Genomic DNA, 22091 nt, shown 5'->3' on the forward strand with positions numbered 1-22091 from the left:
CATGACATCAGCGCAGTGGCATTGAGGAGAAATAAGAAGTGTCTCTGATTTTACTGAAAGTGATTATCATTTTCACAGGTGCCTAAGATTTGAAATCTACCTTCTGTTCTTGGTTCTTAAGTGAAAAATCTCTCATAGTTCCCTGTGCATTAAAAGAAAAAGCCCTTGAGAGGACTCTGCTCCATCAAAACAGCAGACCTGTGCTGCAGAGGGCAACTGGAAAACCTCTCCTTTGCCATCAGGGTGCCAAGCTTGAAGGGGGAAGGTGCAGTGGTACCTAGAAGCGATATGCAAACTAACCCACATACCAGCCTCCAGCCTCTCCCGTCCCAGACTCACAGGCAGGGGACCCAGTGATGATGAAAACCCTTGTGTGGAGGTGTTTTACCTACTTTTCTCTCTGTAGGATTTCATGGTGCTTTAAAAAAAAAAAAAAGGCATTTTACTGAAAATGCGGGGTGGGGGGAGGAGGGAATTTCGTAATGTTCTTAGGAAAAGTACAAAAGCAAATTTGCTTGTAACATTTCAATAAGCTGTGCTGCTATTGTCTTTATTTGATGATGATGTAATTTTTTTTTCCAATGATGCAGAAAATTGCAACAAAGACCTTCTGGAAGATCCAATCCAATGTCTCTCCTGTTTTCCTTTCTCTTGTGGGGCCAAGCACGGTTCACAGCGGCTGGGTCGGGAGCTACACTCAGGTCTTTTAGGGAATGGCTTCTTGCCTGGCCGAGCACCCGCTTACCTGCATGCATCAGGCCAGAGCCTATGGAAGGAAACTCACTGTCTTGCTGGAGGAGGAGACCACAGTTTGACGCAGATGATAAGCTCCTCAGGGCAGGAATTAGGTCTTTCATTTCCAGCGCTGAGCACTGTGCCTGATACAAACAGAGACACTCAAAATTATTGGTGAAGTGATTTTAATGCCTTTATTGATAGCGCATTTGCATCCTTCAAGGCAGATTTAATTTTTTTCATGACTTAGAAGTCTTTTGGAGCCAAGACTCCTGAAATAAGCAATTTATACCACTCCTAAAGTATCATCTTGGTCAAAACCCAGTTTACCTACAAAGTAATGAGTTGGGTCTGTATTTTACAACGAACTCTAAAATTTACTGTGATGGTTGTTGAAATAACTAGACTCTAAAATGACTACTCTGAAGAATAGCTCTCATTTAGATGTATGCTGATGGAATATTTGTTTTAAGACCAATGTCATTACTACAGATACAGTTTTAATATCTATGAATTTAGGAAATAAGGGATTATGCTTTGTGGGGATGTCAAACATATGGCAAATGGGTCACCACCCCTGACTCCGTGCCCAAGGCAGCTCTCTTTATCACAGAGTTACTTCCCTATCAACCCAGATACATTCTCAGAATCCACTTTAAGACTATAGCCAAGGTTAGTAGTTTTCAAAATATGGTCCAGTGACCCTCGTAGGTCCTCAAGATTCTTTCATGGGATCATGAGGTCAGAACTGTTTCCAGAACAATGCTATTACTCTCCATTTTAACACATTCCTTCAGGAGGGCATGCATTTAGAACTGAGTAGCATTAGTCACTCAGAGGACAGAGGCAAGGCAGTGTGATGCCTTTTGTTGACGGTTAAAGAGTTTTCCAAAATTCTTGTAAATGGACATATGTTTCTTAGAAAACCCAAAGTACCCAGATATAATTGGAAAGGGCTTCCTGCTGTGCCTTACAGGAATGGATCTTAGAAACAGCCACAAAACAATATTTCTCTGGTCCTGCGCAGCTGCTTTGTGGGGATCTGACCCCTCAAATTCCTCTCCAGTTAGCCCTAAGAACCCTAGAGGCATCTCACGGTTACTCAATTTCTTGGCCACCATGCTGTAGTCAGTTTTCTAGAAATCTCTCTGCCCCTCTGGGACCGGAATTGATGGCCTTCCAATGATCCCCTTGTCCACCTTCCCTGTATCCAGAGCTCATGAAGGGACATCTTTTTCGCTCATTGTTTCCATGGGCCTGGCACAGTGCACAGAACGTGGTTGGATTTTATAAAAAAAAAAAAAAAAAAAAAAAAAAGACATTTTTTTGGTTGAATAGCAAACCCCAAACCATGGGTGTTGAGTAAAGGGCCTCTGTGGAGAGTAGGAACAGATGAAGAGAGCCCAAATCTGGGGTGAACTTAAGAGGAGCCTGGATGGATTCAAAAGAACAGGGTAGCTGTCCAGACAAATGGGAAATATCTTGGAAGATTTCTGGATACAGAACACTGACTCCAATGACAACTTTTACCTGGTCACGTCTATGACCTTACATCAATCACAGGCACCAGAGTGGTATAAACAACCTTAACACAAAACTACTGTGGTTTTAAAATGCTAGGGTACACCTGTGAATTTGAGGTGGCACACAGCTCAACATCCATCCTGCCTTTGTGGGAAATATTTCAAAATTTTAATGACTTGTTCTTAGAAATAAATTGAAAAAGGGGCTCCTGGGTGGCTCAGTCAGTTAAGCGTCCGACTTTGGCTCAGGTCATGATCTCACGGTCTGTGAGTTCGAGCCCCGCGTAGGGCTCTGTGCTGACAGCTCGGAGGCTGGAGCCTGCTTTGGATTCTGCGTCTCCCTTTCTCTCTGCCCCTTACCTGCTCAGGCTCTGTCTCGCTCTGTTTCTCAATAATAAATGTTAAAAAAATTAAAAAAAGAAAAAAATTTAAAAAGAATCTAAAACTAAAAAATGTATATATACAAAATGTCACACAATCTATTTGAAAGAGTCGTGTTTACTAAATGAATTTTAAAGGTCATTAATTATTACTTGGAATCATTTAAGATAAATAAGGATTTTTTCCTCACTTGGAACATGACAATATTAGAATATTTTCCAATATAGTAAACTACGCTATCTACAAACTGCCTACAACAATGGTTCTTCTGAGTTATTTGCAAATGCCTGAGGCAAAGAACAACTGTAAGACTTTGTAAGATATAAACTTGTTTTGAAAAGAAGAGCCTTAGAGAACTCTACCATTCTGGAACCAACACTATTAGTTACAAATGTAAGAAACAGAAATACACATAACACTAACGTAATTGATGGATGTACATTTTAATATTTTATGTAGAACATTAACCTATGCCTCAAAAGAACATTGGTCTGATTCCATAAAAAGAAGAGAAGTAGGGGCGCTTGGGTGACTCAGTCGGTTAAGCGTCGACTTCGGCTCAGGTCATGATCTCACTGTTCGTGGGTTCAAGCCCCGCATTCGACTCTGTGTTGACAGCTCGGAGCCTGGAGCCCTCTCTCTCTGCCCCTCCCCTGCTCACATTCTGTCTCTCTCTCAAAAATAAACATTAAAAAATTAAAAAAAAAAAAGAAAGAAGAGAATAGGCTGTTCCATTATTTCCAAAAATGAATAGAAGCCTGAAACAATTTTTCCACGGAATGATTGTTGAGGGGAATAAAAAGAGAGACATAGGTAACAGTGATGGTAGCTAGTTAAGACTGCACCATCCATCCATCCATCCATCCAACCAACCATTTAACCTACTCTGTATGAGATCCTGGGACAGTGGCAAGGGATGGCAAGGTTCCTGCCCACAAGAATGTCACATGTGCAGTGAGGCAGCCCTGTGCAATGTGCTCTGGGATGCTAAAATCCTGCCCTTTGGTTGGAGGAAGAATAAAAATAGGGCGGTATGTGATTCTGTTCAAAAGCACAAGGAGTTCTCACAAGGGGGCTAGGAATTCAGAAGGCATGAGGATCAGTGAGCACCATGGCAATCAAATCGGGCTTTCTGTAAGAGGCACATCTTAAAGAAGGTGTAGTAGGACCAGTTAGGGAGCAGGAGTGTGTGAGTGGCTCCAAAGCATACTTCTGGGTAATAATATTTAAGATTGACCCGTCTGTCTGAGGATACCACAGATAAATCCTCGCTTGGGATTACTTTGTTATAAGACTTTCTGTTAAGGGGCGGGGTGGGGGGGGGGGGGGAGGGATGCTTTAAAATGACTCAAGAAATCACAATGTTAAGCCAAAATTAAAAGATGAACAGAAGATTAGCTCTATTAGTCACCAATTACAACAGGAATTATAACTCTTTCTGATAGCCACGTGTGACTCAATCCCATGCAGTATATGAGTTCCTCTTCCTTCTCTGTGTTTTCCCTCCTTGCCTTTTGTCAAGCAGATCCTAGGTTCTGGCTTCATTTCATCCAGGGAGGAATATAATGGCAAGAATATTCCTGCTGCTTTGATTCAAAAGCCAGGTCCACAGGAGGATTTCAGGTGACAGGAAGCAGAGGAGATTGGAGCACACGGATGGGAAAGTATCTTCCCTGAGTAAGAGGAGACTCCCTTAGGTTGGGGATGTTATGCCCAGAATTCATGATCCCCAAAGACCACTAGGGAGCCGAGTCCAATGCAAAAGCAAAAGAGCCTTTATTCGAGCTAGCTCGAGCTCAATCCTCTACCTGCACCGATGCAGCGATGAGATACCAGGGAGAGAGAGCGAGTTTCAAAAGCACAAAGGTTTTATTGGGGTCTAGGGGCAGTTGGTGAGGTAATGGCTGTGGCCTCAGCCGATTGGCTGGGGATGGGTCATGGCCTCGGCCGATTGGCTGGGGAAGGGTCGTGGCCTCGGCCGATTGGCTGGGGAAGGGTCGGAGTCCTGTTATGCAGGTCGCTGGGCATGTTTCGATCAGGAAGTTTGAATGGGTGAGCGAGAGGTTACTCAAGGGGAGGAGGCGTGGTCTAGGTGAAGGACACAGAACAAGATGGAGTCGGCTGGCGTAGGCCCGCCCTTTCAGGGACAGACTCTGGGGTCTCCCCAGAGGGGGCCTGCATGCAGCCTCCTGGAGAGAAAGGACAGACAGCATGATGAGCCTCAGTAGAGGAGCCCTTGGGCAGCCCCAACAGAAGGCCAGGGGCCCTGGGGGAAGGCGCTGGGCCCCAGGATCCTAGCCCAAACCAGCAACCACAGGACTTCCCACATTCCCAGTAGGGTGGGTCTTGAAAGGGAAATTTACAGAAAATAAAGAGCGTCACTGTTTCTTGCAGACCTGAACTGTTTTTCTGTCCTAAATGATTCTTCTTGGTTTGAACCTGCACCGTCTTATTTCTTAGGCAAGAACAGATCAAGTTTTCTCCCTGATTTGTGGATGATCCCTGTTCTAGAAATACTGCGCATCTGGACTGGACAGTCTCTTTTTGAGGAGGGGGTGGGGAGGTAGCTTCTTGTAACTAGAGACCAGGAATGCCTTCGGCTGATCTCCTTGTTATTTCCTTCCAGCCTCAGCAGTAGCAAGGTGGGGCCCAGCAGAGTTTGCCTCCTCCCTCGGGCAGAGAGGATGGTGGTTGGTGGCAGAAGTGAGGGGCTCCTGTGGGGAGAGAGATCCAATTAGCCACAGGACTGGACTGCACATGCACCCAGGCCTGGCTACCCCCTGGACGTCCAGAAGCACATTCTGTGCCCGCTTCTTGGGCTCTCTCCCTTTACTAGCTCAGCACTGTGGGATCTGGGGTCCAGGATCAATTTCTGGCCAAGGTGAAGAAGGACTCATCCTGGAAAATAGGCATATGTGCGTGGCTGGGAGGGGCCCGCCCCCCCACCTTCCCTCTCTCTTGCCCTCTCCAGTCCTCTTAGGAGCTCCTAGAAGAAAGATGAGCTGACTCCTAGAAGCTGACTGCATATTAGGAGTGGGGCTGGATGATTATCCTGCACAAAAGTGTTCTACTCTCTCGAGTTCTTTTCCTTTCGTCAGTCTGCCCTCTGTGCATCTCCACCCTCCACCCCAATTCAAGCAAGAGTAGGATGTGACTGGAAAGGAAGCAGAAATAGCCTAATATTTCCCTGGCCTTTAATTTTCCCAAAAGTCTGAATCCTTAGTGATGCTGACAGAACAATGAGAACTGGTAAAGGAGAAAAGGTAGGGGACACAGGCAAAAGTGTCTACCAGAAGCTAAAAGGCAAAATAATCTCTCCAGAGAAGATGGCTGCCTAGCCGGCAGGTGGGGCCACAGGGTCTGCTTCCCTGTGAGGGTGGGGGGGAGGGGGAGGGAGGGGAGCAGGCACTAACATCCCCCAAGGGCAATATATCGTGTGTTCTGGTGTGGGGTGGGGCAGATGAGCCAAAACCATTGGGCAATGAGTATAGAAGATAAGGGGAGGGGCCCCACATAGATTACCTGACTTGTGTGAGGCACAGAGGCCCGTCAGAAAGCTAAAGCTAGCCTCAGATTTGGGGAGGGCTGGCCCCGAGCAGGCTAGAGGTTTCAGAAAGATGATCCAGCAACCGTCGAAAACAAGAAGAGGTGGGCTGAGGTCATAGAAAGTACTGGAAGGGATCTGAATTGAAGGGACTAGGGAGAGCCTTCCAGGAGGAAGTAGGCGCCTTGCATGGAGATGCGGGCAGGCTCCAGGAGACCTATTTCTTCTCCCTGGCTCTCTGAGGCTGCCCCCTGTGCCTGCTCCACAAGAGGAAGAAGAGGTTGCTGGGACAGAGGAAGAGGTCTCCCAAGACCGGCTCTTCCCAGGGCCCAGCCAACTAAGACAACACAATGCATCCATCGATGGCTGAAAATGAGTGTAGAGGGTCGCTTGACTCACCGGGGATCAGGCCACACACTGAAAAGGCCACACGCTGAAAAGGCTGAGCTTCAACTAGGTGCATCTCAAGGCAGCGTGAGGGAGGAGGGGGCCAGCTGCACTAAACTATTTGCCAAGCTCTAGCCATAGGCCAGGTTCTGGACCTCTGCACGAACAGCTCCCATCTGTACAAGGGGAGGTGAACATTACTGAAGGTATAGAGCTGGTCTTCTGTCTCATGTTCCTTCCTGGGGGGAAGTTTATTTCAGAGAATCAGCAGATAAAGGGAGCCAGAAAGTGTACAATGTGAATCTCTGTTCAACAAAAACAATGTTTAGTGCTTAACAGTGGTGGGGGTCTCCCCCATTTCTGTATCTTTAAGCTAAGGCTTCTGGGCCTTTCTGGCAAGACCCAGAAGATGTCCCAAAGACCATTAGAACAAAGCAAGAGGTGGCCTTTTACATAAGAAGATTAAAAAAAAAAAAAAAAGAGGTTAGAATTTTTTGGGTTAAAATACATCAGGTCTACCATATACGAAGCCCGTAACTATGCGCCAGGCACATGCACCTATAATTAATGATTCTATTGCTAATTAGTTAAATAATTATGTACTCAATATTTAACAGTAAATATTTCTATTCCTCTTACCCTATGCTGTTATCTGTACAGAAGAACATAGTTGATTCAGAGGGAAAATTCTACACCAGTATTTGACAAGTCCTTGTCTTCAGAGAGTATGTTTCCCCCTTTCAAATTTATTTTCCCCCAATTTATGTTTTAACTCTCAAAGAAACTGAAGAGCCTTTCAACGGTAACTGGCTTTTCAGACCCATCCAGAAGGTTAAGCTGGAGAGTCTCCCTTGTTTACCGCAACAAAGGTGCAAATCACGTTGGCTAAGTGGGTGCCTGAGGGGCCAGACAACTTGAGGGATGCCCTTAAGGTCCCAAGGCAGGGACAGAAAATAAACGTGTGCTCAGCTCCAGATCCCACATTCTTCTCACTGGCGCTTCTCTGCCATGAAGCTTCTAATCCCAACATGAAAACCACACCAGAGTAGAGGGGGGAGGGGCTCCAGCAGATGCCACTGCTTTGTCCTCAATGGCACCAGGTAGGCCCGCAAAACTCCCCTCTCTCCAGAGTCACTTGGATGAGTTTCTTAAGGCAGGATACCAACTCCCAGAGGTAGAGGACTCTTCCTCCCCTTCCGTTACAAAGGAGCAACCATCTGCCATTGAGGCCCCCTCCAAAGCCCCCCTTATCCCGTGGTCTCAGCGAAAGCACTGGTTTTGGCCAGACTCAAGCAACAGCGATGCCTTGTAATGACTGTACCTGAATGTCAACAGCACTCCCCAGCCCCAAGCCCCATCCAGCTCAGGTGAGAAGATAAGTCGGAGCTCTGGTTACAGGCTGTCAGTAACATCAGTAGGAAAAGTCAGAAAGTTCTCTGCTTATCAGAAAACATGTCAGGCTGTCCAGGGGCAAGTGTGCCATGGAAAAGACAAGGTAGTGGCTTCACCTTCCTCTTTTTCTGTCTCCCTCTCTTGTTCCCCGAGTCCCATCCTGTTTGAAGCAGCCAAGGACAGTGGTCTGTTGGAGGGACTCGGGTGGGCTTAATTGTTACAGGGACATGTGGAATCCTTCCCCTAGGCCATTCCTGCCGTCCTCATCCTGGATGGTTTCTCTTCACCAGATGTGGCTCCCGGAGAGAGAAAATGGAGGTGACTGGCCATTCCTCCCCGTCTCCCTCCTGCCCCGTTCTCCTGACTCCCACAGTCGGTCCAAGGTCCGTGATTCGCCTCCAGTGTGCCAGGTAAGTGGCCCTCGGCAAGAATTTCCTCCTGCAGTTTGGGAGGGTTTGGCTGCAGGTGATGCTTTTGCATCTATGCACATCCCATGTTTCACATGGTGAAAGGAACAATCCAAATGACAGCCCTGCCTTAGTTTAAAGCTAGGTTCTCTTTTCTGCTTATTATGGATCTTTGATAAGAAATACAATTGCTGAGAAGTCTGTTTTGCTTGCTGTTTGCTACGAGCATTGTGAGGCCCTTCCTGAATGTAACCCGCTGTGTAGTAGAATGGGTTGTAAACCTTCCTAAATGTAGTCTGATATGTAATGGAATGAGTGATTGTACATAAACTAACCGGCATTTCTCGCTTCTGTAAACCTGCTTGCTTAGCACGTTCCCCACCTACCCTACCCTCTTCCCCCTTCCCCCTTTTTCCTCCCGCCACAAGTAACGGACAAAGCCTTCCCGCCAAAGGACAGACAAAGGACGCCCAATCAGAGAACAACAAATGTCCTTACTTTAAAATCAACCAATCAGGCCCCTCATAATTTGAAACCTCCCCTGTGCTATTTGTCTCTGTCTATAAAAACGCTGTACCAACCCTGATCGAGGCCTCTTGCGTCACCGGCGACGAGTGCGCAGAGGACCAGGTTCGAACCTGCAATAAACGACCCTTGCCGCTTGGCTTTGACTCACGACTCTGGTGGACTTTTGTGGGAGGTTTCGGAACTTCGGGCATTACAATGGGCCCTTTGAAGTCATGTATGATTCCATTCAAAAATGCATCTTGCATGTAGACATCATTTCACATCAGAAGAGCCCACTTCCCTCTGGCTTTAGGAGGCCAAGAGGGCTGGTATTGGGGGAACCTTCGGTTGGGGGGGGTACGACTAGCATTTGTGTGCTTTGGAGTTCAGTTTCTGAGCTCTGCAAAAGCATACAGTTTTGTTTGTTGAAAAGCTGCATCCCATTGGCCACATGGGGTCTGGGAGGGTGGGTGGTGGTGGTATGATGCCGAGAAATGGGCAAGAGAGGGGACGGGACTCCAGACACAAGTAGAGCCTGCACCCTTCTTCAGGCGAGGCTGTGACAAGCAGGGACGTGGCCTCGGACTGCCCTGCGGTACACAGAAGCTGCACCCCCCTCTCGACCTCACCAGGGCTGCACTGCATGCCCAGCAGCCCCGTATCCCGGGTCCTTGTGCGCCAGGCAAACCGTCCGGGCCAGGCATAGACAGTGGGGACAAGAAGCAGTTTGCCTCTTCCTGTCTTCTGCTTTCTCTGCCGCCGAGCAGCCAGTTTCTGTCTGCTCTGCTCGCCCGCCGGGAGGCTCCACGCAGAGCCGGCATCTGGAGGGCAGCTGCTGCTGCCAGCCCCACCTGCTAGGATGTCTTCCTGCATCCAGACTGTCGCCCCCTTCACTCCCAAACTCTTCCCTAGGAGGCATCTTAGTCCAGTTGTTCTGAATGCAGCAAAACTCCCCAGGGAGACCCTCCCTTGAAAGGGAGGGCCTATGCCAGCCAACTCCATCTTGTTCTGTGTCCTCCACCTTGAGTGACTATGTCCCCGACATGACCCCTTTTCCGGGAAAATCGCAGAAATCTCAGACCGCGCCTCCTCCCCTTGAGTAACTTCCCGCTCACCCATTCAAACTTCCTGATCAAAACATGCCCAGCGATCTGCATAACAGGACTCTGACCCTTCCCCAGCCAATCGGCCGAGGTCACGACCCTTCCCCAGCCAATTGGCTGAGGCCACAGCCATTACCTCACCAACTGCCCCTAGACCCCAATAAAACCTTTGTGCTTTTGAAACTCGCTCTCTCTCCCTGGTATCTCACCGCTGCGTTGGTGCAGGTAGGGGATTGAGCTCGAGCTAGCTCGAATAAAGGCTCTTTTGCTTTTGCATTGGACTCAGCTCCCTAGTGGTCTTTGGGGATCACGAATTCTGGGCATAACACCCTCACACGGGTGGTGGTTGGGGGGGGGGGTGTAGCCAAGGGTGAGAATTGCATCAAGAGCCACGGGCAGTATTTCTCAGGCTCTGCCTGCAGCTGCCCTCCCCTCGAGTCCCTGGAGTTCCTCTCAGACCATCTTGAGTCTCTGAGAGTGACTCTCTCATGCAGTGCTCATCATTTCCCTCTTGAGCTGCTGGGCTGTGTGAGTGCTCTGGGCTGCTGCCAATAATCGGACTGGCAGGCAGGCCATGGAAGATGTCAGAAGGTCCCGGGCTACTGGCGCTTCACTGTGCACATCCAAGAGAAGGTCCTGGGTGGTGCTTGTGCCAAAGGCACTGAAAACATCGCCATCAAGCCTGCTGCAGTCCACACTGCCTTGAGTAACTAGTGGGAGTCACATACGCTGTGTGTATATACTGTCAGGGCCCGGGGGGTGCATACATTCATTCTTTTACGTTATGGTGACTATCCTTCTCTGGTCAGTTTTCACTTCCTTTTCAGAGGCTGGACCTTGCAAGAACATGGGAGAGGAGGATGCCCACCCTCCTCTAGGACTCGGAGAAGGGGTGTGCAGAGCAAACGTCTTCCCAGTGCTCCTACTGGGAGGGCAGGGGAAGGAACGAAACAGTGGGGCCGAAGCACAGCCCTAGTCAGAGATTCCTGCGGTTTCCCCCAATCACACTCAGAGCTGGAGAGCTGCCCGTGGAGGGGTAGAGACTGTGGAAGGCACTTATTCCAACCTTCTGCACAGGGCCCAGATCCTCTTCACAGTAATCCTGAGAGATAGCCTTCCAGCTGCCACCTGCACATCTCCAGCGTGAGTGGGGAGGGGTCCAGAATGCGGCCCAACATGCCTGTTGTGGCACCCACACTTGGGTGTCAGGCCCTCCCCGGTTTACTTGAAACAGACATTGCTGTCTCCCAACACGCTTGAGTTCCTAGGAATAGATTGCAGGGACAGCCGCATGCCTCCCAACGTCCCCAGCTAACTCAGGCCATCTCTGGGAGTTGACACTTTCTTCTCCTAGCGCTATTTATTGCCAGGCTTCCAGCACACAGGAGCTGGCATGCCATTAAAGTGACAAAGGGGAATAAGAAACAGGTAAGGGTCCTAGGAGAAAAAGGCACAGAATATGCACCTACTAAGAGGCCGGAGGGAGGGATTAACAAACAAGAGTGGCTTCAAACTTTGTTTTCCATCTTCTTTTCCATCTGGGGTTCAAGTGTGGAGAGAAGATGATCATTCACTCATCCCTTCACCCAACATTTATTGAATGCCTACTGTGTGCGGGGCAAAGGCGGGGATCCGGTGATGGATCTGCCCAGGGGACCTCACCATCTTGTCAAGGGTGAAATCCATGACGTCGATAAATGTCATAGATAGATAGAATGTGATCAGTGCAATGACAGAGGTGTGCCCCTGGAAAGGGGTCCCAGCTGCCACGTAGTGGAGGAAACGAGCAGGCAGGGGTCCAGGCACGCAGGCTTCAGGAAGAGGCCAAGTAGCACTTGGCCTGGGGAGGGGCATAGGTGAGGGTTCTAAACAGAGCAGAATTGTTAGCAAAAGCGCAGAGATGTACAGGTTGGGACGAGCCGTGTGGGTGCGGTTATAATGGAGAGACTGGGGCGCCTGGGTGGCTCAGTCCGCTAAGCATCAACTTCGGCTCAGGACATGATCTCAGAGTTTGTGGGTTTGAGCCCTGCGACAGGCTCTGTGCTGACAGCTCAGAGCCCAGAGCCTGCTTTGGATTCTGTGTCTCCCTCTCTCTCTGCCTCTGCTTGTGCTTTATCTCTCTGTCAAAAATAAATAAACATATATATATATATATATATATATATATATATATATATATTTTTTTTTTTTTTTTTTTAAAGAATGGAGAGACCAAGATGGCGGTGTGGAGGGAGGCAGGCTGTGACGGCCTCAAATACCACGTGGAGGACCTTGGACTTTATCCTCCAGGCTGTGGGAGAGTACTGAGGGTCTGTGAGGAAGGGGTAGGCCTCAGAGGAGGGTTCAATGACCACTTTGTCAAGGAACATGAACCCACATGAGGGAATAGCGCAGTGGACCTATAGAATGCATCCAATGCTTTCAAGTAGGAAAAGCAAGGGTTCACACATCTGCCCATCTGGTTAAAGGGACTTCTTCACTTTGGTGGGAAATAGCAGCAGCGAGACCCAACCCAGGTTATTTAGAACTTTGATTCAGTGTCTTCTTTCTCAGAAACGAATTCAACACCATTTTGTTTTTGTTTTTATTTTTTTGTTTTGTTTTTGTTTTTGCTTTTTTTGTTTTTTGGTTTTTTTTTTGTTTCAGCTGTGGACTTGAGACTGGAGCTGCTGTCCCTTTCAGTTATTTGATCTGTATCTGCATATATTCCCTGCCCCCCCCCACCCCTTCCTTCACTTCCTCCCTCCCTCCTGATGAAGATTTTTGGGGTGATAGTGGGGTTCGTGGGGTCCAGAGCCAACGGCAGAGAAAGAATTCTTGAAGACGTCTTTGGTGCAAAAAGGTGATTTTATTGAAGTCACAGGGACAGGACCCGTGGACAGAGAGCTGCCCTGGGACCCTGAGAAGAGACTGGTTATGTACCATGGAGATGGGGGAGGGAAAGTCCGGGGGAAGTTTCTAGTGAGACTTTCATATGCTAAAGAAGACTCCGGAGGCTACCTGAGGCCTAGCTATTGTCAAGCTATGGTTGTTTTTCCCTCTAGCGAAACATTAGCATTAAGACAGCAGGGAGTTTCTGGAGAAAGGTTTTACTCTGCCTGCCTCAAGTATTTGTCAATGGGCTGTGTGCAAGTTATAAGGAAATTTAATTCTATCTGCCTTTTCCTTCTTGCCTTTGTTCCTCACGTCACTATGAGGGGATGATGGAAACTTGGGTCCTGCAGGTCGAGGATCTCTATCAGTTAACCCTTTGTTTTCCCCCTTTCCTTTGTTTCTGGGCAGCCGGAAGTGCCTGAGGAATAGCACACATATCCCACCGGGTTGGGGGCGGGGGGTGGGGGGGTGGGGGGGGGTGGGGGGTGTTTGTGGCCTGTCAGCTTGCCTTATCCCTTCCTTCACTTCTACCTTGCCACTGTCCTTTCTTCCTGCCTCCCTCTCTCCATTCTTCCCTGTTTCCCTTCCCACTTCCCCCTTCCCTCCCTCTCCCCAACCCCACCTCCTTTCCTTCCACATTAACTGCCCATTAATAAATGCAGGCAAAAATGCATTAGTAATTCTTCCTACTATGGCCTGTGTGCCTTCTAGTAAAGGCCTGTGCCTTTTCCTGAAGTTTCCTGAAATCATTCATCCTTAGATGAGGCCAGCTAGGCTGAACTCCTTTGTTGGTAAAAACAGAAGAGAGTAAAGAATGGAAATAAGCCTCAAGCTGGGAATTAGCCCTCCTCCTCATAGAATTAGGTTATGGAGGGCCCCAATATGGGGGAAATGCGGATCAGAGTTTTGTGGTATAAGCCATCAATCAAGTAGGTAATCAAGAGGCAGACTCTCAATCTTGGCTCTTCTCTCAACACAGTGTCTACTGCCATCAATTAACAGGTTGGTCTTTCTTGGAGACAACATTGGTTTGGTTAGCAATACAGGGACCTGCCCCCCCCACCCCCCCACCCTCCCCTGCCCCCCACCCCCACACTCCCACGCCCCCCCCCCCCCCCCCCCCCCGTCCCCCACCGCCCTGGCTGCCATGCTGGAACAGTGAGGCTGCTCCCCAAGGTCCAACTTTCCCTTCTACTTCTATCCTCAACTTGCAATTTTACACCTGTCTGTTTGCCAGGCCCAAGAATGGGGTCGTCATAGGGATTTGCCAGCCACAACAGATCTTAAAAAGCAGAGTCTCATTATGTCAGAGCCAGAAAGGGCCTTAGAGATGAGCTTCGCATTCATTCAGGATATTTTTAGGGAACACCTGTTTGCCAGGCTTTGCTCTAACTTCTGGCCCTGGCACTCAGGGGAATAAAGAATAGGGCACACTGTTCTCTGGATTTCCCTTTTTGTCTTGGCCACTAGAGACATTCTGAACCTCTTCTCCATTGAACTGAGCCCACTGAATTTTTCAGAAATTCCACTAAATTTTCGGGTCTTTCAGTTATCTACTTGAGACAGGTCTTCTGCTCATTTAAAATTGTTTCATTTGTGTCTGTATGTAGATTTTCCAATTGTCTTATTCTCCTTCCCTCTCTCCTTCTCTCTGTCCTTCCATCCCTTCCTTCCTTCCTTCCTTCTTACCTTCCCTCCTTCCCCTATTATTCATTGCCTACTATGTGCCAGGCTTGGCTGGGGCACTGAGATAAATTAAGTGGCTTATAATCAAGTAGGAGATAAATAAAAAAAGAGGAGTGACTATGGAAAAAGAGTCAGGTGTTCATTGGAATGTGAAAGCAAAGTCTAAAGCCCCTCCCCCACAAGACTCCTCCCCGCAGATTGCAGTGGCACTTTGACTTCATGAAAGTTCCATTCAGTTAAACTGTCCTTTGGCCTGTCAAAGCCTCTCAACACTTGCATCCCTTCAGAGACACAGCACTGGCTTCTCTCCGTGTGTGTCTGAAGGCACTTTAAAACCCGAGGCTAAGATCTATTTTCTCCAATGTTCATCATTTCCCCCCTTCTCCATGTAGTTTTTATGAGGCTTGCTCCCCTCTTCAGTATGAATTTCACATTGACTTGGGGTCAGAAGTTTTCTAGGGGAACAGAAAAGGAACAGAAAGGGAACAGGTAGCCCTTTCTGTAATACAAGCGTGAGGAGAAAGTTAGTTTGAGGAATTGGCACAAAGGTGGATTTCCCAGGCAATTTGTGGCTGAACAGGGCCTGGAGGGATACAAGGACCCATGTAGATCATCCAAATCTTGAGGTCTAGTTACATGCATCTATTAGGCAAAAAAACAGTAGGACATCAATCTAGTGTTGTTTAGGTAAATATTTTTTTGATCTACTTCTGTACTGCAGAGGTGTTTACTGAATAGCTGAGGCTAAATTTAGAAGTCAGCTTTTAGTAGTTGGACTAACCTCATGCTTTTGATGTGATTGGTCAGAATCATTTTCAAGAGAGTACCGCTATCCTTAGTTTTCAACAGCCCCAAAAGAAGGTCACCTTGGAGAAGTGGTTTTCAATGGTCATTCCCTCAGAGACCATGCTCTCAGCCCACCCTCAAACCATGCACATACCTCATATACCCACAAAGCGTCTCTGACCTGTCCAATGTAGCTCTTGCCGGTTTTCACAATCCATTTCCAAAGCTAAGCAAAACAAAGAGATCACTCTCTTGGCTGATAGGAAATAGTAGTACTACGTTTAGAGAAAAAGCCAAGGAAATAAATATATGGATTTCTTACTCCATCTTCCCCTACTACTCCCACAAGAACTCAACCAAATTCTAGAAATTGTTAAAATTTTAAAAAGTCAACGATGAGGTGAAAGGTAGTGACCAAGATTAAGCCTTAAGAAAATACATCCAAGAGCCCAGAAAGTATCTGTTGTGAGTGCTGAATGCCCAGAGTGCCAAGACCCAAAGCAAGAGTGGAGGGTACAAAATGCCCTCATTGCCATAAGTGGTCGGGGAGGGAAGGTGAGGGAAGAGGAAAGACAGTCAAAAGTCACCAAACAGGGGCACAAAGAATCTCCCTATTTAGATTTCCCTCAAAATTCAATAAAGTAATAAAAAGTCACAAATGAGATTTAACACGTACCTTAAAAGACCCCCACAAACAGCAGTGGGAAGGGAAATACTATGAATACACATGACTATTAGGTTTTATGGAGAACAGGAGATTGGGTGATGGGAAGGCACTGGGCAATATTCTACCAAGCTTCTGAGTTAGATTTTGTGACATTTTTTCCTAATCATATTCATAATCAGAAGTTGGTCAGATCTCTCCTTTTCCCTTCTCTCCACCTTGCCATTTCTCTTCTCTACTTGCGTTTATTTCTCTCATGACTTAGGGACAAGGTCTTTGGAGTGAGCTGGTTTGGGCTTCAGTCTTGACTTTGGCACTTACTAGCTTTGTGACCTTAGGCAAATTAATCTTGTTTGGCATGTATTTCCTCTTCTGGAAAACAGGAATGATAATCCTTGTCTCACAAGATTACTGTGAGCTTAAATGGAGCTATTATATGCAAATCCTTCATACTTGTTGGCACCTGTAGGCACTCAATAAATATAGGTTTTCTTCCTAGAAGAATGGCTTATTTCCAAAGCTAAGCCCTGTACTTGTGCCCTCAACAATCCTGTTCTTTCCTGATTTTCCCGTTCTTTCCTCCTCTCTTACATCTTCAACCTTCCTAACTTCTTGAGACTTAGTGGTTCCCTCCTTGTGACTTGGAAGTGGTGGGAAAGGATCAGTCAGGCAATGAAATACCTGTGCATTCTTTAGAAAACTTGGATCCAGAGATGGCTAGAAAAGGATTGGTTGCTCTGGGTCCATTTGTCCATCCATGAGATAAGGCCATGAGAATGGGTGAGAGCCTTCTACCCAAGCATGAGGAGCAAGAAGACTAGAACCTTAAGTCACACCAAAGGAAGAAGCAAAACCAGCAGGAGTTAGTAAAGTAGGGGTAGGGGGAGAGACGCAGAAACCAGAGCTAGGGCTAGAACAGGGTGGGAGATTTTTGAGAAAGAAGTAGTAAATAAAGCATTCGTGTAAGGTCTGAAAAGTGTCCACTGAGCCTGGGTTTGTCATTTAGGAGGTGACCGGTAACCATTGCCAGAACACTTTCAGTGGTAGAGGAGAGAGGGGCTTGGTTGCAGTGAGCTTAAAAGGGGCAGTTAAAGGGGTAAGCAGAGGCGATTTCTTTGGCAAACTTGGTGGAGAAGATGAAGCAGTTGCATGGGAAGGTGGAAGACCAGTGGGAACTTTGCTTTTTCCACAAGTGTGGATAGCAGCACTGGGCACAGTTTAAAGCTGTACAGAGGGTACCTGTTGAGAGAGTTTGAGAATACCAGGAGAGAGGAAGCTCTGGGGAGAGGCAGGGTCTCGGGTCAGAAAGAGGGGAGAGAGGCTGGATGTGGAGAGCTTTGGTGGTGGGCTAGCCTCAAACATGAGGATAGATTACATTCCTTGAAGGAAATGGAGTGAGGGTGGATGCGGATTTGGATACATTCATAGGTGCAGGGAATCTTGCCTGACCCTTTTGAGGGCTTTACTTTCCTTCTCTGAAGTAGGAAGACAGAATGTCTGCTGAGGGCAGGAAGCTGGGGATGTGATGGGGATTTGGTAAAAGTGATGAGGGTTTGGAATAGCTGTGGTGGGATATGAAAAGGTTGCCTGGGACACTGAGATCCCAAGAGAAGCTGCAGATCCTGGATGGTGACTTTCTCAAGCAGTGCTCAACGGCACAGGGATAGGAAGCAAAGAGGGGGAGAATGTTTAAATTGGTCAAGGTTGGATATAGGACAGTGGTGGGGCTGGAAGATAAGGGGCTAGGGCATTGAGGATGTCAGGAGGGGTTGGGAAGGATTCACTGTGAATCTCACTATGAGTCTTTCCAGAATAGGAAGAGAAGCCACCGAGAGAGGTGTGGCTGGGAGGGAAGAAGAGTACAGGGTCAATGAGACTGAAGAGCTGGTATAGGCCAGGGAAGAATTAAGAGTTGGATGGACAGTGGGAGATGGCGGCCAGAACTTGGGATTTAACATTTCAAACATTTTAGGGGTTGGCAAGGCCCACACAGAGGGTCTGGCTGTTGGAGGGATAGAGTTCAGGCTTTTCCAGCATACCTTTATTAAGCTTGCTTATTGTTCAAGCCAGTACCATAACCACACTTGTCTGCACCTTAATGGAGAAATCCACTTGTCCAAGAAATCTTTGGTAGTGGGGGGCAAGGGTGTTCAAAACACTTTCCTTTCCCCCTTGCATTTAGGGATTATGAGTATGAGTCCCTTTGTCTTTCTCTCTTCTCTTCCTTTTATAACACTGAGTAACTTTTAAAAAAGGTCACCCTGACAATTACAGGAAGTTTACAGACTTTTCATATGTGAGGATATTTTCCTTTATCTTAATTCTTAGGTTCTTGTTCAGCTGGGCAGGTCCAAGATTTTGCTTCTGACTATGGTTGTCTGGGACAACAGAAAGAATATCCTTCAAGGGCAAGCACAATCTTTCACGTAGGTGGCAGAAGTTGGCTTCTTACCTGTCATAGAGTTGTTGTTGTGTGGTTTGACCCCCATCCTGTCGCTGGGACTGTGATTCGTTGCTAGATTCTCAGGTTCTGCACTTTTTTCAGGAAATCTGCTGTTTCCTGTAAGCAGTCACTGCAGAGGAAGTATATGTTTTTGCTAAAATTTCCCCTTTTGGCCGTTTGCTCTTTCCCCAAAGCTTGCAAATTGAGAAGGCAGAGGAATTGTAAATGAGTTCTGAATTTGGGCCAAGTGGAATCCAAATCCAGACACCATGGAGCTTCTGTGATTCTTCCATAAATAACTTTCCCTTTCTGGTATGGTAGAATGTTCCCTCAACTGGAAGGACAAGTCATGTGGGCCTCAGTGTCCACTGTGGTCTGAGAGTGTGGGGTATGATCTCTTGTAACCTTGATGAGGTATGGTGTAGGGGTATCTGAGCATACCTGTATACTTTTATCCATTTTATTTAAGTAGATATTACAAAGGAATGGGCATCTTTGATAGGTTCAAGAGTAGGTGCAAATACTTCATTAGAAAGGAAGTAAATGTATCCTCCCTAGGCATCCTTAATTCATGTATGTCCTGTAATCATATAACACTAGAAATTAGGAAAAAAGGAGTCTTGTTACTGTGACCTGTTGAATGAATCTGCCCTGTGGTTTATAATTGCATTTTTAGTGTTGAATGCAGAGAGAGTCTAGTTACTGGTTTCCTAATGCCTTCAGCAGGCATTAATCAACTACAGAGGCATTGGCAATATAATCTCCTTTTCTCCTCCTGAAAACCCTTCCTCTTTTTCCCAACATTTTGGATTCCAAGAGAAAGTAGTTTGAAAAAATCAATGGCTCTGTTTTAGTTTTGTTCTGGTTCTGTTTCTGGAGTGGTTTTGGTACCTGGTTTTCTTTTGGTTTCAATATGGTGAGAATATGGAATCTAATTTTTTTTTTTTAGCCCTTTTAGCTTCTGGAAGGACCTGGGATATGCCCTCTACTATATGTCACTTCCTGTCTGTCTTGTGCTCTCTTCTCTTTTCCTTCCACATTTTGCTGAATATTCAGGGCATGAAAGTACTGGAATTCCTTCATAATATACCCTGGTCAGGGGTGAGCTCTTTACCACCACGTTAAATTTTGCTTACGTTGGACCACCATCAGGCAAAATTGATTTTAGTGAGTTTTTTCAATCAATAGGACCCAGAAGATGCCAAGGCCAGAACGGTCAAGGTTCTTGCTATCCAAAATATAGACCATGGTCCAGTCACGTCAGGGACATTGTGTAGGAGTTCCTTAGAAATCCCAAATCCTAACCCCAGCCCAGACCTAAGAATATGCATTTTATGAATATATACTCAGGTGATTCATACACATGTTAAAGCACAGAAAGTGCTGACTGAGATGGCATGTTAGAAACCCATTGGCCCAGATAGCATTTTTTTTCTTTCACCCTGTCTGATTCATGACTGCCAGAGTTAGTCTGCTTCAGAGGCTGTTGGTCTTTGGTTTTTGTTTTGTTTTTTAGTTCAGAGAGGGAGAGAAATGGGGACCATTGGAAATCTGTTGAAGGACAACAGAAAGCCCTCTTGGAGGTACTGGAATTATGGGAATTTGTCCCATCTGCTTGGTGTCCCAGTCTGCCATCTTGCTGCCAATCTCTTGTGAAGTGCTTGGATGTCACTCTATTCTGAGAAAAGAAAAACATGTAGGTAGAAAAAATATATGACAGCTCTGGCTTCCATCCTAAGATTTATAGATGCCAAATGCAGCCTAAGAATGGTAATTACCAATGGGTTTTCAGGATATGAAGGAGAAACCTGTTTCGATAACTCTTATTAATTACATATTAGCACATTCATTTTGGACAGCAGTGTCGGGAAACTATTAAGAGAAATAACATTAGTGTGTTTTGTGGCATTCTGGCCTCCTCCTGAGGCTTGGGTAAGTGATGACCTGAGATGGAACTAGAACAGTCTTTCAGCAAGAAGCCTTTCTCTTCTGTACTGCACTGTAACGTGGTGAGATGCACTGATTATGACGCTTATGATTCAGAAGGTGAGGACACAGTGATCCATCTCTTAAATGAAACCCACATCACTTTGGTGGCCATAAACTCAGATAGTCCTTGTTAGTGACTAAGTGTTTGGGGGTATGTGAACACATACAAAAACCTTGGATTGAATATTTTGAATGATCATTTGTCATCCTTTTGAAACATCCATGTTCATTTCATGGGCATCCATCACTCCCCTCTCCACTCCAGGTTGATGAGTTGAATTACGTGCAAATATACCTGGATTCTTTGTCTCTCAGAGACATGTTCCCTCAAATGCCCACACTGGCAGTAATGGGGGACTGGTAACAGGTTTAAATCAATGAGGGACTTCTTTTATCTCTCTCTATTGTCAAATTGCTTACAAAGAGAAGGGCAAAAGACTGAGGAATCTCCACAAATCAAAATTATAATCCTCAGGTCTTATCACACATACTTACACAATTTCAAGAAAGAACAGTTCTTTATTAGTTTAAAAACACATGCTCAATATTAAATTTGAGTAGCATCAGGGGGAAGAAAAGTAACAAAACACCTGCAGTCATGTCTGTGAAAAAATAATATATTTTAGTTTATATTTAGCTTCTCCCTCTCCCAGATTTATCTACAAATACATATAACGCATATAATATTTATATTGTTTTTAAAAATTTTTTTGTTAATGTTTTTTTTGAGAGAGACAGAGACAGAGCACAAGCGGGCGAGGGGCAGAGAGACATAGAATCTGAAGCAGGCTCTGAGCTGTCAGCACAGAGCCTGACGTGGGGCTCGAACCCACCAACTGTGAGATTATGACTTGAGCCAAAGTCAGATGCTTAACTGACTGAGCCACCCAGGTGCCCCTATATTGTTTTAATAAAAATGTTACCATGGTAACATACTTTGCCTGCCTTTGCATTTAGCAATGCATTACATTTTCTCACATTAATAAATACCCTTTGCTATGATGTTTAATGGCTGCACCCTGTGCAGTTTAGATTTCTCCAAGAAACGGGGATAACAATAGGTATGGGTCTAATTAAAATGAGGAACAAGAAGAGAAAAAAAGCCTCTTAGTCCCAGGAGCATTGCATTTCACTAAATTCATTTCTCCTGGGAAATCATATGACTGAATGGCAATTTGGTTTCTTGTTTTTGTAACTTGTTATGACTACACATGTAAAGTTGCATACACTTGACTCCATCTATCATTTTTGGAAATGATTTGGGGCTCCAGACGTTCTCTTGTTACCAAGATTCTCAGATGTCTCAACCTCCATCTGCTTTCCATCTGCTTCTTGAAGTACCTGATGGATGCATATGCAAAGCCTAAATTATGTAAGTTGATACTGAGTAGGGAGACAAACTAGCTGAGGAGAAAAAGCATTCATTCTTCCCTATCTCGGTTTGTAAAAATGAGCCGCCCTTTTTTGTTGCCCGCGTTTATTTTGGACGATGGCTTATATAGGTGATCTGAAAGTTTGTGACTTTATGACTTTTAGGATATGCCAGATAACCTTCCAGAAGCAGAGCTGGTATCATGAATCTCCCCAGCTGGACACATGAATGTGGTTGCTAACTTCCCAGTGGAGGAACTTCAAAGTACATGGCCCGGCACATCATGACCCCACCCCTG

At 46.3% G+C, this 22091-nt stretch overlaps 1 long non-coding RNA gene across 1 annotated transcript; it reads right to left on the reverse strand.

The window, feature by feature from the left end:
- Nucleotides 1-529: 529 nt before the first annotated feature.
- LOC147579777 (uncharacterized) lies at nt 530-20340 on the reverse strand. The gene is made up of 3 exons (XR_015252098.1): nt 18442-20340; nt 15480-15551; nt 530-878 (listed from the first exon to the last, which is right to left on the reverse strand). It is a non-coding gene; the product is annotated as an uncharacterized LOC147579777 (long non-coding RNA).
- Nucleotides 20341-22091: the final 1751 nt, after the last annotated feature.

The sequence above is a fragment of the Puma concolor genome, chromosome B3 (genome assembly GCF_028749965.1).
Source record: "Puma concolor isolate L17-30 chromosome B3, mPumCon1.1.hap2, whole genome shotgun sequence".
Lineage (NCBI taxonomy): Eukaryota > Metazoa > Chordata > Mammalia > Carnivora > Felidae > Puma > Puma concolor.